Source organism: Saccopteryx leptura, chromosome 7 (assembly GCF_036850995.1).
Source record: "Saccopteryx leptura isolate mSacLep1 chromosome 7, mSacLep1_pri_phased_curated, whole genome shotgun sequence".
Lineage (NCBI taxonomy): Eukaryota > Metazoa > Chordata > Mammalia > Chiroptera > Emballonuridae > Saccopteryx > Saccopteryx leptura.
In genome coordinates this window covers 71,432,971-71,444,909 of record NC_089509.1, presented here as the reverse complement: position 1 = coordinate 71,444,909, position 11,939 = coordinate 71,432,971, and positions in this window count along the sequence as shown.

Genomic DNA, 11,939 nt, shown 5'->3' with positions numbered 1-11,939 from the left:
AACCATGTAGCCTCTCTCTCCTGCAACAATGTGATCTCCTCTCCCTCAAAATGGCCTCCCAGCTACTCCTTTTAAAATTTCTCCCCTCGACAACCCCACCTCTAGCATACATTAGCATAACCAAGCCCCTTCCCAAACAAGAGAGTAATTAGCTGTAATACCTGGCAGTGGCCATTCACGTGGGCAGTACGTGAATTTTTTAAAAACTAAAGTGAGCAAAACCAGAAAATACAGATTTTACAAACTCATTTGCCCAACAATAATCTATAACACAATTATATCTCAAGTTTACTATTTATTTATTTATTTTGAGATAGGCAGTGAAAGACAGGAACATCGAGCTGCTCAGTGGTGAGATTCAGCCAGCTCAAACTTCTTTGGAAGAACCGATACTTTATTTTTAAGTTTTGCGAACTGGTTGGTAAAACAACACTTATAATCAGGGTTCTCTAAAAGGTGGCACTTGGGCAGCTAGCTGCACAATATGTAAATCACAAATTTACAATCCTTATTTTTTTTTTTTTACATTCCTCTGCACATTAGCGTATACTAAGTGCCCATAGTAATGTTCATTCTGTCCACAGGTAAAGAAATGGGATCATACTCCTACAGTGAAAAGATGGTTAAGGATAAATCACACAACTGATAATACTCAGATAAAGGTAAAAAAATTGCAAGTAAGGATGCCAATTAAGAAGCAATACGGGCCTGACCAGGTGGTGGTGCAGTGGATACACCCATGGCCTGGGATGGAGAAGTCCCAGATTTGAAATCCCAAGGTTGCTGGCTTTAGCATGGTGTCACTGACCTTAGCCCAAGGTCGCTGGCTTGAACAAGGGGTCACTGGCTCAATTGTAGCCCCTGGTCAAGGCACATATGAGAAAGCAATAAATGAACAACTAAGGTGCCACAACAAAGAATTGATACTTTTCATCTCTTGCTCTTTCTTCCTGTCTCTCCCTATCTGTCCCTCTTTCTGTCGTTCTCTCTCACTAAAAAAAAAAAAGAAAAGAAGGAAGCAATATGGAAATATCTTAAATAACAGTATTATATATATTTTTTTTATATTTAAAATGCTCACTAAGTCAGAGAACTGGTTGTTAAATTATTTGAATCCTACCACTGGAGCTGCCCCTGTATGTGCCCTGACTAGAGAATCAAACTGGCAATCTCTATGCTCTGGAACAACACTCCAAACAATCCAGCTATCTGGTCAGGGATTAGTATTTTTTTTTAATTTATTTTTAGAAAAACATAGAGAGGAACGGAGAGGGGGAGGAGGAAGAGAAGCATTCATTTATTATTCTACTCAGTCATGCATTAATTAGTGGCTTCACATGTTTGCCCTGACTAGGTATTGTGGACAAGTCTTGTCGGGGGTGAGGACGACGGAGATGCAAAGACCCAACTCCGGGGACCAGGTTTAGTGACGCAGATCTACTTTATTCAGGAGGTAAGCTAGCTTATATACACAGGTTCAGCCTATAGAGTGTTACAGAGTGTTCCTCAAAGCCAATGGATGAAAAAATCAGGGAGCTGCGTGGTTGGCGCTGAGTCACTTCCTTATGGTGGGTGAGCTTTCTTCCTGGGTATGCCCAGGAGAGTTCTGGGAGCTGGAGTATTCTCACAGCATTGCATCAGCCACAGCTGCTAGGATTGCGCTCTGTGCTCCACCCACATCTCCCCCTTCTCTTTTCATTAAGGCCAATTGGACTTGATGAATGACAGCTTGCTATTGTTGTAGCTTCTGAATGTTGCGCATTATGCAACAGAACCCTAGTAGAAGTAAAACAACTATAATACCTATTATACTATATGCTAATAGATTAGCTGGATTAAACAATGAGGCAAGCTTCTGTAATGTTTGACTAGTTAGGAAATAGAATGGGAGTCTTAAACAGGGGGTTCCTCCTAGGGGTTGGGATGTCATTTCCCTCCTACTGTGTTACAGAGAACTTCTAGGTGCCGTTAAACATAGTTCTATTTTGATTGTAAAAAATGGACGTAGGTTCATGCACACCCCCTTCCCACAAAAGTCCCAGCATCCAAACACAAAATGGATGGCTTGCCGTGAGCTGTGTACTGCATATGGTTGCAAGGCACATTACACAAATTACAACAACATGACAAATCATACAATTTCAACAATTACAAAGGTATATTTCACCAGTCTCTGAACATTTTTCCAAAAGCACAGAATGTCCTTGGCCTACTTCCTAGCCATGGGAAAAGCTTCACGGGGCACGGGAAGGGTCTCCAGCAAAGCTGCTTCCTACCCCCATCAGGGTATTTCACATTGTCCAAAATCTGTAAGTCCATCCAACAAAGGAGCCAGTGCTCACTAGGGTCGTAGTCCAGGAAATCAGTCCATGCACATGGGGCCTCAGCCACCCCCCTCATCCCTGCCATCCTGGCAGGTCTTACACTGTCTGAAAGAGGAGCACATGGCAATGGCAGTCAGCATTTCCATCTCTGCTCCAGAGAGCATGACGGCACCCACCCTATGTCCCAAAATGTCAGCAAAACCACCAGCAGTTTAGCAGGCACTCCCTTCTGTTCCAGCAGCCACTCAGCCATGCAAGCCTGGCTTCCGTTCATGCTCCCGCCAAGGCTGCCACCATTTATCTTCTGGAGTCTGCAAATGGCAACTACAGCCCAATTCTCCTCATCCTCCAAAGAGGAATTGAAAACATCAGCTTGCGCTGCTGGGCTCAAGCCCCGAGCTGCCGCTGCCTGTGTCTGGGAGTCAGCGGTTACTGTAGCACACATAAGCAAGAACAGAGCCCCAAGGGCAATTCTCTGAGCCTGCCCCACCAAAGCCTCCATATCCCCCCAGGTGATGGGGCACACACGCTGGCCACAAGGTCTTCTTCTGGAGCACTGAGGACCTCCTCCCCTCAGGCGTAGTCAGTATGGAGAAGGCCAGGCCTGTGGCTTTGGACAGGTGAAGACTGAACCACTTAGTGGGTCCCCAAGAAAACTTGTCAAGCAGGTTGGGGGGTTCCTGGGATCCAAATTGGCTGAAAAACACAAGCATAACCTCTCCCTTGCTTTAGAAGAGGGTGTGATCCCCTCCACTGTGCCATGGCTGGATCCTTCCAACATCATTTCAGAGAGTGGGGAGGAGGAGGAGAGAGAGAAGAGATACAGAAAAATAGACAAGACAGACAGAAAGAAAAAAGACACATGGGGACGTATAGGCTGGCCCATGGGTTTGTAGCAGGAACATGTGTTGGAGTTAAAGCTGGGGTAGAAAATGACATCTGAGAGGCTGGAGTGAAGCACTGAGCCCCGGCAGGGAATGCGGAAGTAGCGACTTCTGCTTTTTTCAGCAGCAGAGCTGATGGCGCAGTTAGCAATTCTGTTGGTTTTGTTTCTGCACACTCAGTCATGATTTTGTCAAACTTGGAGGCTAAACTACTTTCCTCCTCAGTGGATCAGGGCGAATAGGGAGGTAGGGGCTCCTCAGAGAGATAGGCAGCCTGCAATATCTTTGGCACCGGCAGAGGGTCCCCAGCAGGAGCACTGGTCAGGCAGGCATGTATCGCTAGCAGGGCAGGAATGAGGCCGAGAGGGAAGGTTTGTCCTTCATGTATTTTGGCCAAACGGATGCGCTGGAAAGCTCGGGCCCAAGTATGTGGGTCCCAGAGAGGCGCATCCTGGAGCCAAGCCTTGAAACCTGAGAGGATTTTCCAGTAAGTACAGAGATCCTTTTCACTAACTTTAACCCGCCTACTCTACAACAGGGCGTGCAGGGTTCGAGCCTGCGGGGCTCGAGAGTGGGGGAGAAGGTTTCCCACTGCAGAGGGTCACTCACCGGTCCCTTGGATGCCAGTTAGGCCCCTGCCCGATGTTGGGTGCCAGTTGTGGACAAGTCCTGCTGGGGGTGAGGGGGACGGTGACACAAATACCTGACTCCGGGGACCAGGTTTAGTGATGCAGATCCACTTTATTTAGGAAGTAAGCTAGCTTATATACACAGGTTCAGTCTATAGGGTGTTACAGCGTGTTCCTCAAAGCCAATGGCTGAAAAGATCAGGGAGCTGCGTGCTTGGCGCTGAGTCACTTCCTTATAGCGGGCGAGCTTCCTTCCTGGGTATGCCCAGGAGGCTTCAGTGAGCTGGAGTATTCTCACAGCATTGCATCAGCCACAGCTGCTAGGAATGCACTCTGTGCTCCACCCACAAGGTATTGAACCCCAACTGTGTTTCTAGGGAACACTTTGTGTGTGAGACAGAGAGAGAGAGACAGAGAGACAGAGAGAGGGACTGACAAGAAAGGGAGAGAGATGAGAATCACCAATTTTTTTATTGCATCCCCTTAACTGTTGTTCATTGATTGTTTTTCATATGTACCTTATCGGGAGGTTACTGCAGAGCAAGTGACCCCTTCCTCAAGTCAGTGACTTTTGGGTTCAAGCCAGCAACCATGAGGTCATGTTTATGATGCCACGCTCAAGCCAGTGACCCTGTGCTCTAGCTGCTGAGCCCATGTTCAAGCTGGCAACCTCAGGGTTTTGAACTTGGGTCCTCTGCATCCCAATCCCACGCTCTATCCACTGTGCCACTGCCTGGTCAGACTATAGAACACTCTTAACTGACTGAACTAACCAGTCAAGGCCTCAAGTTTACTTTAAATAAATTAATTTATTTTACATGTTTCAATGGACATAATTTTTCTTGTGAAATAATATATGCAAAATGTATCAAAGTTAGAAAATGAAGAAGTAAACCAAACAAAATATAAAATAAAATAGTATATCACTTGAATTTCTATTATATGAACATAATAATTTTTCATCTTTGCCATGCACTTTTCCAAACTTGTCTATGCATGATACATTAACTCATTACACAAATAATGTTCAAAGTTCTTTATGTATACTAACTCATTTAATGCTTGATTTTAACTTACAAAGGTAGATTTTTATATCATTACATGCAAAATACAAATAAAGATTACAGTGGCAGAGAAGCTTTTGGTAACAGTCCTAAGATCACCAAACTAGAAAGTGAATTTAAGCAGTATGGATAAATCCTCTATTCTAAACAGGCATCATGTCTGGAAGATAGGCTAGTAAAAAGACATTTATAATTTAGTGTTGTAAATGCTTTGATGTGATAATTATAGTTTGGCATGGATTAACATAGGAATAACATTAACAAATATGTAGGTTTGCCTTAATGGAATTCTGGACAAAGTGACAGCTAAGCTTCAAGAATAATTAAAGGAAGGATAATTCAGGAAGTGGTTATTTTGTATTAAGGACTAGAGATCAAAGAAAACATAGGGCCTTTGAAGAGCTGTAGTAGTATAAACTCTGGGTGAGAAAGAAAAGTGAAGATGACGATATATATATTATTTTTTACATACCCATTGTAACATTCATTTAGGCATGTTTTAATTAATGGGGGGTTTTGTGTTTTTTTGCACACTTTATGTTATTCTGTTGAATATGTAAAACAAATAAAACCTTTGTCCTGAATGCTATCCCTTTCCATTTTTTCTTCTCTTTATTCTTTGCCTTTTGAAAATATGCATTATATTGTAGATATTTATTTATTATAAAATAATTTGTGAGCTGCTTGGTCTGAGATTTGATATTGAAGATATCTTTGAACACTACACAGTATTTCAGTTCTGCTCAACATAATATATATGTTTTATTTCTATAATTCTATTCACTATTTTTCAGTTTTTGTGGCCAATGAATTAGATGCTGTGATTGGATAGGACTAATGAATAATAATCTTTTTTTTTTCTCTCTGAGTCCAGAGAGGTGGGGTCAAATATCAACTTTAATAGTAATAAGGATTGACTGGAGAATGTAACTTTCTTAGGTAGGCACATGAGTTTCCTAATATAGAAAGACATATGCACCCAGTTATAGCTTGGTAATGGCAAGTCTCTCCAAGTAAGTCCATCCCTAACCTTCTGATAGCAATGAGCTGAGTACATGTGTACTCTGCAAGCAGGAGAATTGTAAAAGCAAACAAACAAACAAACGAAAAATAGAAGGAACTGAAACATTCATTTTCAATTTTTTTCTCTAAAACACACCAAACATATAAATCATTCTCTTTTCTTGGGGAATAGAGAAGAGAGTGTAGCATAAAATTAGGCATGGTTTTCTTAAAGAACCGTCCTCCATTTGGAACTCAAAAACAAATGGTAAAGTCTAACCACAACATTTGCCATTTGCTAAGTGTTAATTTGGACTGCATCTATAAAATTATATTATTCTCCTCAATGTTTTTATATTATAGAATAAAATATAAACATATGTAATCAGAAAATGGTGAGTTAAATGCTATAATAAAGATATATAAAAGACTTAATAAAATTAGAGATGAAATATTAATTCTTCTTCAGTAGGGGGAGAGGGAAAGCAAGTGAGTAAGATTCAAACACAAAGATCATAATAGGACAGAGGAAAATACATAATTTTATTAATAAATAATAGCTGTGAAAGGTACTGTGTATTATTACTCTCATTCCACACAAGCCACTCAATTATAAAATATTCACAATCTCCAATGACATATGAGAAGTTTAATGAATCATTTGGGGCAAAAGGCTTATTTTCCAGGATCTTTCAACGTTCATGAGAATGTAAACATTGTCTTCTCTGTGAAATTGTAGGCTTGCATAAAAAATGTTTTGGCACATGATTCCTCAGTAAACTCTTAGCTTAAATAACCAGTTATTTTCTCTCTCTCTCTCTCCCTCCCTCCCTCCCTCTTTTTCCCTTTCTTTCTTTCTTTCTTTCTTTCTTTCTTTCTTTCTTTCTTTCTTTCTTTCTTTCTTTCTTTCTTTCTTTTTCTTTCCTTTTCTCTTTTTCTTCCTCTCATCCTTCCTTCCTTTCTTTCTTTTTCCTTTCTTCTCCTTCCTCATTTTGTTTTGTGCAAGATACCAGAGAATGCTAAGCTCCCACAGTTTTAAGAATATTCATTAAACTGTGGGTGTTTACTTCTCTGTTTACCTCATGCAACATACTCTAATACCCTATATTTCCTGGAGGCTCTGTTGTCCATCTTATTTATCTGTCACATAGTAAGAAAAAAGCACTCATTTGAACAGTAGACCCTTTAAAAACCACAAAGAACATGCTTCAATCTTATCCCACTAAGTAGGAGAAGACTGAAGCATTTATCCATTGACAACATCTCTATTTGAATGAAAAAATTACTTCTGGTGTATACTTGCATATAATTTAGAGATTCGCTATAGCTTCAAAAGTCAAAAGTGCATAGGATTCTCAGCCATATTATAAGTAATCAAAATTTAGTGGTTTAAAACACACACTTGCACACTTTTATTATCTCGTCATTTCTGTGGTATAGGAATTTAGGCACAGCTTACCTGGTTCCTATTCTTCAAGACTCTCAAGGCTATGATCAAGATGTCAGACAAGGATGCAATCATTCATCTTAAAACTAGAACATAGAAGGATTCACTTCTCAACTGACCCATGTAGTTATTGGTAGAATTTAGTTTCTTGTGAGTTATCGAACTAAAAGTCTCAGGCTGACTAATGGCTACAGGCTTCTCACTTTCTTGCCATGCTAGCCTCTCAAAAATGGCAGTCTGCTTCATCAAATATCCAAACAAAAAAGGCATTGAGTACAGCCAACAAACAGATGGAAGTCCATGTCTTTTGTAACCTAATCACAGAACTGATATCTTATTACTTTTGTTGTTTTCTCTTCTTTAAAAGTGAGTCACTAGGTTCAACTCACACTCAAGTAAAAGGAATTATACAAATGTGTGACTATTTGAAGAAAGTGTTGTCCATCTTAGAAGTTTGCCTACCATACAAACTGTGCCTAAATAGTGTGGGTTGAGGAAGTGTGGTTCGGTACATTAAAACTTTGGTAACAGTTAATTTTATATCTTTTAAAATGTCTTAATATGGTAGATACGTATAAGGTTATATCACTCCACATGGTCATATAAGTAAAAATATATGCACAATGCATATTAAGAAAGCCTTTATATCTGTATTCATACTTTCTACCTCAAAAAGAAAAAATGAATAAGGAAAGTAATTTTTATTTATATATTTTCATTCAGAGACATTGAAAATTCAAATACTTGCATGCCTGTGGTTTTAACTTGAGTGGTCTAGAGAACAATATATATAGAACATTCAAGTAGCTAAACTTAAAAAATAATAATAATGCAATTTTTCAATATCATTACTTGATGGTAACCAAATTAATCATGACTAGCAAAAACACTAATCAAGCCATGAAAAACAAATTATATGCTAGAGAGATTTATAAATGAGTCAAGCTTAGCTTAGCTATTCATTTCAAATGCTCATTAAAAGATCTATATCCACTGGATTTAAGTAAAAGGCAAGCAGAACAATAACTACTTCCTTTCTTCCAGAAAGTGTGGTGGATTAATGAAGAATGGGAACTATAATTTATTAAAATTAACAATGTAGGCAAATGAAAGTGCTGACTCCTGCATTTTGGTACTTTAAATAAAAGAGCCATAACTTATAAGTATAACAAATAAATTTTCCTAAACTTTATTACAAGAACATACAACTTTCTCTTCAAAGATTTTTCTATAGCCTTACCAAAGTTTTATTCCAAGAAATAAAGAAATGTAAAACCTACCTAAATAATTTTGTATTTCAAAATTAATGTCTAAAAAAATGTGGTATACCAACCTATTTATTGTATTCTTAGATATAAAAATACTTTTTTATGATATAGATTAATAATTTTCAACAAAAAAGCCATCTTTTTCAAATAACAAAGATTTGGGTGTACTGAGTTTCTGTTATTTTAGATTTTATGTTGCTGGTCTGTCCATAATTCATGAAATAACATTTTTTTTTCCATAGGAGAGATGTTATTACTTATTATTCTATTTTATCATGAATATTTAAAACAAGATCACAGGTTGTAGATTTCCTTCCTGACTGGACCACTTTTTGTTTTACATAGCAATTTAAATCTCTTTGTGTGAATGTGTGTGTGTGGGAGAGTGGGGTTGGGTGTGTGTGTAATGCTCTTATATCCATGAGTTAAAAATACATTTAGAGCCCTGGCCGGTTGGCTCAGTGGTAGAGCATCGGCCTGGCATGCAGGAGTCCCGGGTTCGATTCCCAGCCAAGGCACACAGGAGAAGCACCCATCTGTTTCTCCACCCCTCCCCCTCTCCTTCCTCTCTTTCTCTCTCTTCCCCTCCCGCAGCCAAGGCTCCATTGGAGCAAAGTTGGCCCAGGCGCTGAGGATGGCTCCATGGCCTCTGCCTCAGGTGCTAGAATGGCTCTGGTTGCAACAGAGCAATGCCTCAGATGGGCAGAGCATTGCCCCCTGGTGGGCATGCGGGAGTCTGTCTGACTGCCTCCCTGTTTCCAGCTTCAGAAAAATACATACACAAAATATTTAGAAAATAGAGTGAGGAAAAACTGAGTCAATGCAAACATCCTTGTCATAGATAAAAACAAAACAAAACAAAAAAAACCAAAACAACAATATTGTGGCTTTTATAAATAACCCTGATTTTCTCTGACTTGATAAAGAGATTATGTCTTTACAGACATTTCATAAAAGTAATTTTCACAAGTTTTATTCAATAAAATTACTTTTAGTTCTAAAACTCCCAAAAGCAACTTGCTAGTGGTTGGTGGTCTGTAGGGACTCTCAGAAACCATTTTCCTCTATCGTAACTGTAGATAGGGAAGAATAGAAGCTGAAACAAGACATTCAAGCCAGAAAAATACAGCAGGAAAATCCTTGATAAATTCATACTTTTCTTGACTAATCTTTCCCAAGTTTAAAAGAAATGAGCCAATTAGTTCAGGAATCTACTATTTAATTTTCTAAAAACAATGAATCAACTAATTGAAATGTCTACATTTCATTGAAATATTTCTTTTTAGATTTGAAGAAAGTTTTTATGATACTACTTACATGTACCAAAATATATCCTTTTTAAATTTACTGTATTAGTGAATGGAGTTTTATCTTTAAAACACAGGATTTTTGTTATAACAATATGTACATATACTTTCTCTATGAGCAAACTCTTTTCAACAGGTAATAAGTTGTTTGTTAAACCTTTCTGAAAATTTATACTTTAATAGGAAAAAGTTGAAAGAATTTATCAAAATATACGTAACTTCTTGCTTAAGCGATTGTAAATCATATTAATAACATATATATATTGTATATATGTAGTATCTATTTCTAAGTGTGTATATACTGATATATACATATGAATATATTTGTACACACAGTATATACTTCACATTTAAAGAAAGAGATGTGTCTTGAAAGTTAAAGCTTGTAAGTCAATTATCACATTAAATAAATTTATTTGTATTTGAATTCCATATCTTTGCATTTTCAAGTACATATAAATTTTAATGCTCAATTTAACACAAAATTACTTTTGCTAATAATAATATAAAAACAACCAAAAATAATAATATAAAAACAAATTTATTAATTTGTTTTTTTTTAATTTACACACATTAGCCAAATATTAAAACTAACCTCACTCTTGTTCCAAAATGAGAATTTACCACATGTACACAATGACTTAATTTTTTTATTTTTTCATTACAGATTCTAAGGAAAGTATTAAATTGGGAATTTTAATTAAATGTTAAATAAAATTTTCTATGCATTATTTATATCTTCTTCATTTTGGAGTAAATGAAAACTAAAACATTTTGTGTGTGTAGTTCTTAGTGACCATGATTGTAACTTTGATTCAATTCTGACTCTTAGTCAATATTAAATTTTGATATTAAAAAACAGATAACAAAATATTGCACCACATTTGAGTATTTAAAAAAATTGCTAACCTATTACTATCATGAAACTAAACCTGTCTTTTAATGCTATCTTTATTTCATAAAAATATTTTTATTTAATAATCTTAATTAAATAACATTTTAAATTTATATATTTTTTCTTTCCCTTCTTATAAAACATTAAATTACATTGACAAAGTTTATACTATAAATCAAGCAAATACTACATGCATGATCGGGGGTATAATACTTAAAGTATAATAATTAAATAATAATTAAAGTACAATAATGAAATAATTTTAAAAAATAATATTTTTCTATTTTTTTATTAGATAATTTTAACTTTACAGAAGGATTTGTTCCAAGTCACTTTGTATCACCTCATGCTCTGTACCTCTCCCCTCACGACAGGCTACCTTTCTCAAGGGCTTGCTTTAGTACTTTCATTAGTCATTGTCTCTATAGGAAGAAGATGACACTTTTAAGTTAAAACAAATCAAAAGATCTTTAATAAAGGTACTGTTTAGAAAAGTGTGGAGAGTATGTATGAGAGCCACAAATTGCCTCCTTACTGAGAACCAAAGACATTATAAGAAGGCGGAGTTATCAGAGAAAGCAAAGCGAATCACTCCCTTAAAGAATGACATACCAACCAAGTAGACTTACGGGGAGAAATCCAGGGAATTCTATATCCTCATCATACTCTGAACCCTCCTTTCAATTGCATTCTGGGGCTACACATTGACTGAAATCAATCAGAAGCCCTAAAACAAGGAGCCAGTTCAGGACCTGTCCCTATGTACCTCTTCATCTGGTTATTGTTTTGTACCATTTGATATTCTTTATCAAAGGTAATCTAGTCAGCAAATTGGTTTCCCTTTCTGTCAACTACTCTAGCAAATTGATCAAACATAAAAAAGGGGTCTGTTTATAGCTATTGTACTTGGCCTAAAACACAGGCTTGCAACTGGCACCTGAAGTGGAGGGTGGTCTTGGGGGCTGAGCCCATAACCTGTGGAATCTGATTCTATTTCCAGGTAGTGTCAGAGTTTAGTTGTATAGTAAGATGCTCCGCTGACATCTAGAGAATTGCTTTCTTTCTGGTGGTGTGGACATATAAGGACATTCATTTCTGTTCTGTACATTCTTGTCTTAG